Source organism: Amphiprion ocellaris, chromosome 3 (assembly GCF_022539595.1).
Source record: "Amphiprion ocellaris isolate individual 3 ecotype Okinawa chromosome 3, ASM2253959v1, whole genome shotgun sequence".
NCBI classification, from domain to species: domain Eukaryota; kingdom Metazoa; phylum Chordata; class Actinopteri; family Pomacentridae; genus Amphiprion; species Amphiprion ocellaris.
In genome coordinates this window covers 13,461,691-13,468,949 of record NC_072768.1, presented here as the reverse complement: position 1 = coordinate 13,468,949, position 7,259 = coordinate 13,461,691, and positions in this window count along the sequence as shown.

Below are 7,259 nucleotides of genomic sequence, written 5' to 3'. Positions count from 1 at the left end.
GCAAAATCAGTGACTTCCTATCAGCTTAGACTGTACAGTAGTTGTCATTCTCAAGTGTTAGCGTGCTCATTAAAAAACCAAGACATGCTGAACAATATGCCTTTTAAACACATCAGCATTGTCATTGTGAGAAAGTTATGCTGACGTTAGCATTACACAGACAAAGCACTGCTGCCTCAATGAGCCACTAGCAGACGTTTAGATTCTATAAATACATAAATGAACATCCGTTACATTCAAGCCAAAGGAATTTACATAATGCTGATTAAGCCTGTCAGAGCCAGGTAAATCTCTCTGTATACTGAATATTTAAATCTAGTGTCTGTGACAGCGTTCCCATGCTGATGCACAGGTAGCAATGTGTTTTACATCATCCAGCAATGATTGGTTTGCAAGAGCTGAAGAGAGGGGCGCCCACAGATGTGAAGATGGAGTAGGATACAGCAACTAGAAGTATTGCAGTGCCATAGTGGGGGAAAAAAACACATGAAGCGTTCAAGAAAAGCTCGAGATAACAAATCTAGTAAAAACAAGGTTATTCGTATATCTTCAAGCAAAATGAAACAGGTGCCTCTAAGCTCAAGGACAGCAATTTTTCAAGTACAAAAGAGGGCTGAAGCACACAGCCAAGTCATAGCCTTTCATTGTACAAACAGACAAATATAATACTAGTACTGTATCTTCATCAGAGACAAAAGTGGACAAAAATCATAAGGCAAACTGATATGTCAATGTCAGATTTATTTACATAGCACTTTTAAAGGCCTGTGGGCAACCAACGTGTGATATATTCAACTTAACCCAGGTGTACAATATTTAACTCTATTTAATAAATTTAAGGTGGGCAGTTGCCATGGTCAGTACCCAAGTGTCACATCCCTAAACCCTGCCAGAAACACAGGAAGAGTATGGCAAGCTGTTTTAACATGTAATAGTTGAATTTGACTGTCAAGAAGGAATTGACATTACACATATCAACAATGTTGCTTTGACCAGTCATAATTACAGTGTGACTAGTTTTGACAAAATAATAGTTGTAGGTATCTCCAATGTCATTACAAAGACTCCAAAGACTCTCTGTATGGTTAATGTGAGGAGAGAGATGAGGGCAGTGGAGAAAATCATCGGGACTTCTTTCCCCACCATTCAGGACACTGCACCTGAGCGCTGCATGTCCGGAGCCAGAAACATCATCAGAGGCTCCTCATACTCCCACCATGGACTGCTCTCCCTGCTGGCCTCTGGAAAGACGTTCTGCAGCATTCAGTGCTGGATCACCAGGTTCTGTAATAGTTTTTTTCCCCCAGGTCATCAGACTGCTGAACTCAATAAAAATATGTCACTAATTACCTCTTCAATTACACTTTTCTTATTATATACAAACCATTTTTTGCACTACTGTCAATGCCACAGTTCACTTTTACTATTTTGCTCTGCTTGCACCTTATCACATTTTTGCTGCTGCATATTTTGACATGCTTATATTTTTGATATATACTTGTATTTTCAACACTTACTGTCCAATTTTTTTTACTTAAATCCTAAATTTCTGCTGGGCAAATTGCAATGAAATTTTGCTCTGTGTGCACTTGTATACTGGATGACATTAAAGTCTGTCTAAGTCTAAACTGTTGAGCATGATGCTCTCAAATGTGGCTCCTGGTTGGATATTGGTCCAACAAAGCATTTGAAACATCGTTAGCAGAAGTAATGGTGGTTGCTGTGGAGGATACAATCAATAGAAGTTGCCATGCAATGGGAAGAGCTGATCAATAAGGAGTTTAAAAGAAAGAGATATTCGAGACATGTAGGGAAAATTAACTAAAGACTTCTCTGACATGACAGTAAAATTACTTGTCATTAGAGGTTATGGTTGCAGTTTGCCTCTTCTGCCTCTGACTTCTGATGTAACTACAGATATCTGCAACTTCATTTCACCCAGTCAAAACTCTAATTCAAGATATCTGTAATTTTGAATAGTCAAACACCCAGTCTGAGAAATCTACAAAGTCATTCTTACTAGTTGAAACTTAAATGAGGAGCTCTTAAAGGGACAATGAGAGGAATTAACAATATCTTGAACCAGGATTATGACTAGTCAGGCTTCAACTGTAGATATATGAAACTACTCATAATTCAGCTGCACATATCTGCAATGTGAATTGTAGATATCTGTAGTGAGAAACTCACACACATGACTTGTAAAAGTGATGTAATTTCTTCTGAGTACAATAATACGCATATTTGAAATGACAGCTGTGGATAGGAAGAATGACACTGTGGATATCAGAAAGGATTTTTTTTTTTTTTTTTTAAAGGAAGAATTGAATTACAGATACCTGCAGTACATACCAAGTCTACATATTAAGTGATTAAACGGCTATAGAAAGAGAGGCCTGTGTACCTGCGTTTCTGACATGGTGTAGTGATGTGGCACTCAGACACTGACTATGGCAACTCCCACACTAAGATTCATCATCCAGTAGATTTTAAAGCCTGTTCAACAATTATCCACTGACAATCGCACATCTGATTTAGTTCGAATATACCTGTCTGTCCACTGACGCTGATAAAGACACGGTAATGTTGAAACTTTCATCTGTTTGCACAAGAAAAGGCAGTGAATTAAGAACTGTGCTCCATCTCATATTTGTACAGATGAAGAACAAATTCAGCATTTGAGGAAAAATTACAGTTTAAACAAAGAATAATTAACCATAAGGCATATCTTATAGAGTCCCCTTAATAGTTTCGTGGAACTGCTTTCACTGCCAGAAGAGTGAAACAAAAGTTTTGCACTGCAGGTGTTAGCAAAAACGTTGAAAATGAATTGTGTCCAGATTTTAATATGTGAATATTTGCTGATTTTCTAAGTAGTCTATGATAGCAAACTTAATACCTTTGGTTTCGGATTGTTGGTTGACCAAAGAAGACATTCTAGAAGGTCTGGCAATAGATCAGGAGCTCCTGAAAGGTACTCTTGTGATAATGCATTCCACATTTTGAAACTGGATCCTCGCTCCAATTCAGCTCCAAAGGCATTAGTGAAGGGTCCGTGTACGGATCTGGTAATTGGATTTTCCGTTCTGAAACGGGTATTGAAAAACAAAAAAAATGAGTGGTTATTTGATTTTCGTTTTAAAATACAAAAATTTAAATTGAAATACAAGGCGTTTTTCCTTTTCATGATCAAAAAGGGATATACGATTTTTAAAAAATGCTTTGATTTTCGTTTTATATTTAGAATAACAAGAAAGTAAAATCAGTAAGAGACAGAAACGAAAAAAGGTCCGTTTTTTCATTTTCTGAGACCGGAAGTGGTCATCAGCAAGTGTGGAGCCAAACAGAGTACGGTGCATAGACTGTACATAAATTTTTTTTCGTGAGTTTTCATGGTCGAAATGAGAGATCAAGTGGCTTAAAATAAGTCTTAAAATAAATCAATATTGATTTTTTTTTATAGAGCGTTAAAGTTTTGCGAAGCCAGGGGGCGGGGTTACTTGATTGACAGTCCAGTCTGGAATGATTGACAGGTCCTATGGAGGAGGCAGCAGAGACTCTGCTCTCTTCGTTTGGATTAATTCTGATATAATAACTGTTGCTTTATTTATCGGTGGAGCAGCACAGCATTTTCCAAAGACAGTTTTCCTGCCCGTTGGCTTGTTTTAGCCAGTTTTCTACCTTCGGCTGATTCTACCAGCAGACACTGAAAGGACTCTGATAGTTCGGTAAGTAATTGTTTATTTACGTATCGGTATCGCTTTTAATGCACTTTATATGCAGCTTTAGTGTCAGATATAATGTGTGCCATGCACTCCAGATGTTGGTGGAGTTTGTTTCAGTGTGTGTTGACCAGAGAAGGAAGTTAGCATAGTATATATTAGCTTTAATGTTAGCGATGCTAACCGATCTAGCTGCTTAGTCATAGCCTGATTAAAGCTAACGTAGCATCAAGCTAATGTGTTGAGTTTCATGTAAACAGCTGCAGTGTGTTGTGTTCATGTAATGTGGTTCATTAAGTTCATAAAACTGTGGCTGGTTGACATTAATGTAATGTTCAGGAAACTTAAATGTGATTAAAACAGTAACGTTAATGTTCTAGTTGTCAGTAATCAGCTTTAATTTGACACTAAAACAGACTGATAGTTTTAAATGACATCAGTTTCATTAATTTGTTGAAAAATGTCTCATTTGTTGTTGTGATGTTGCTGCTGATTCATTAAAAGCAGATGATCCATGTTGAAGATAAGTTTAGTTCTAGTATCAGAAGTACAAGAAGGAAAATGGAAGTTTAGTTCTGCTACATCAAGGATTTCAGGAATAAAATAACTAAATGAGTCTTTATGCCTCAAACTTTATTTTTACAATAAAGAAATAATGAAATAATCACAGATAATAAAAATATAAATAGCAGAGAAAACCTGAGAGAATAATTTCCTGAAAAGTCTGTGAAGGAAAAGCAGCTTTTTATCCTGAAAGATCAGAATCAGCTCCAACATCTGCATCTGACAGCATCAAGTCAACTAGAAAGAAAAGAAAATTACTTCTTTCTGATCACTCTGTTCCGCTGCTCACAGTATAGCATATCGCACTTAAAACGTCATAGCATAGCATGTCGCTCTAAAAACGTTATAGTATAGCATGTTACCCAAAAAACGTCAGAGTATAGCATGTTGTCCAAAAAACGTCATCGTATAGCATGTGACTCTTAAAACGTCATAGTATAGCATGTCGTCCAAAAAACGTCATCGTATAGCATGTCGCTCTTGAAACGTCATAGTATACCATGTCGCTCTTGAAACGTCATAGTAGAGCATGTCGCTCTAAAATCGTCATAGTGTAGCATGTTGCTCTAAAAACATCATATTATAGCATGTTGCTCTAAAAACGTCATAGTATAGCACGTCGCTCTAAAAACGGCATAGTATAGCATGTCGCTCTTAAAACGTCATAGTATAGCATGTCGCTCTAAAAACGTCATAGTACAGCATGTCGCTCAAAAAACATCATAGTATAACATGTCGCTCTAAAAACGTCATAGTATAGCATGTCGCCCAAAAAAAATCATAGTATAGCATGTCGCTCTTGAAACGTCACAGTATAGCATGTCGATCTAAAAACGTCATAGTATAGCATGTCGCCCATAAAAACGTCATAGTATAGCATGTCGTCCAAAAAACGTCATCCTATAGCATGTCGCTCTTGAAACGTCACAGTATAGCATGTCGATCTAAAAACGTCATAGTATAGCATGTCGCTCTAAAAATGTCATAGTATAGCATGTCACTCTAAAAATGTCACAGTATAGCCTTTGGTCCAAAAAATGTCATAGTATAGCATGTCGTCCAAAAAACATCATAGTATAGCATGTCGCTCTAAAATTGTCATAGCATAGCATGTCGCTCTAAAAATGTCATAGTTTAGCACGTCGCTCTAAAAATGTCATAGTATAGCATGTCGCTCTATTAACTTCATAGTTTAGCACGTCACTCTAAAAACTTCATAATATAGCATGTCGCACAAAAAACGTCATGGTATAGCATGTGGCTCAAAAAACGTCATAGTTTAGCATGTCGTCCAAAGAACATCATAGTATAGCATGTCGCTCATAAAACATCATAGTGTAGCATGTCGCTCTTGAAACGTCATAGTACAGCATGTCACTCTAAAAACGTCATAGTATAGCATGTCGCTCTAAAAATGTCATAGTACAGCATGTCGCTCTAAAAATGTCATAGTATAGCATGTCGCTCTAAAAACGTCATAGTATAGCATGTCACCCAAAAAACGTCAGAGTATAGCATGTCGTCCAAAAAACGTCATCCTATAGCATGTTGCTCTTGAAACGTCACAGTATAGCATGTCGCTCTAAAAACGTCATAGTATAGCATGTCGCTCTAAAAACGTCATAGTATAGCATGTCGCTCTAAAAACGTCATAGTATAGCATGTCGCCCAAAAAATGTCATAGTATAGCATATCGCTCTTCAAATGTCATCGTATAGCATGTCGCCCAAAAAACGTCACGGCCTCCTTTACATTATTTCATCATATGGCACGTTTTTACATGTTGAAAAATGGCATTTTTTTTCTCGACATAGTATACTATGGTGTTTTTTTGCGCCAAAATTCATGATGATTTTTTTTCAATGAAAATCTTTCTGGAGTGTTTTTCACGGCCTCCATTACATTATTTCATCATATGGCACGTTTTTACAACATGTTGAATAAATCTGTGGATGCGCGTTCTAGCCAGAGAGGACAGATGGTTTGAGAGAGGGGTAAAAGAAGCCATTCATGTCAAACTAGAACGGCCATCTTTGAACAGAGGAGGGGGCCTCAGACACCACTTGTCTCCCACTTACAACGCCGTTCTTAGAGCCCTCCCAAGGAGGTGCAGCCATCATTCCCACCTGCAGTCAGGTGACCCCCAACCACCCTCCTGGAGGGCTGGGAGGGGTAACGACCGCCCATCAAAGGCTAACGACTCACATTAACACCTAACGAGTCTATTGGTTTCGGGTCTTTGTCCACTTGTTTTTGCCACCACCCTCCTGGTGGATAAATATCTGGTACTCCCCACCAGGCTTTCAGAACTGAAGAAGCCTCTTGGATGAGAGGTGAAACGTTTTCGACTCACACGAGGTTAGTCCAGTTGCCATAACTTATGCTTGTTTGAGACTACAACATGTTGAAAAATCGCTTTTTTTTCTCGACATAGTATACTATGGCGTTTATTTGCGCCAAAATTCATGATGATTTTTTTTTTTCAAAGAAAACCTTGCTGGAGTGTTTTTCACAGCCTACTTTACTTTATTTCATCATATGGCATCTTTTCACAACATGTTGAAAAATGACATTTTTCGACATAGTATACTATGGCGTTTTTTTGTGCCAAAATTCATGATGATTTTTTTTTTCAAAGAAAAACTTTCTGGAGTGTTTTTCACGGCCTCTTTTATATTATTTCATCATATGGCACGTTTTTACAACACGTTGAAAAATCTCATTTTTTTTCGACATAGTACATTATGGCGTTTTTTTTGCGCCAAAATTCATGATGGTTTTTTAACAAAGAAAACCTTACCATAATGTTTTTCACGGCCTGCTTTACTTTATTTCATCATATGGCATGTTTTCACAACATGTTGAAAAATGACATTTTTCGACATAGTATACTATGGCGTTTTTTTGCGCCAAAATTCATGATGATTTTTTTTTCAAAGAAAACCTTTCTGGAGTGTTTTTCACGGCCTCCTT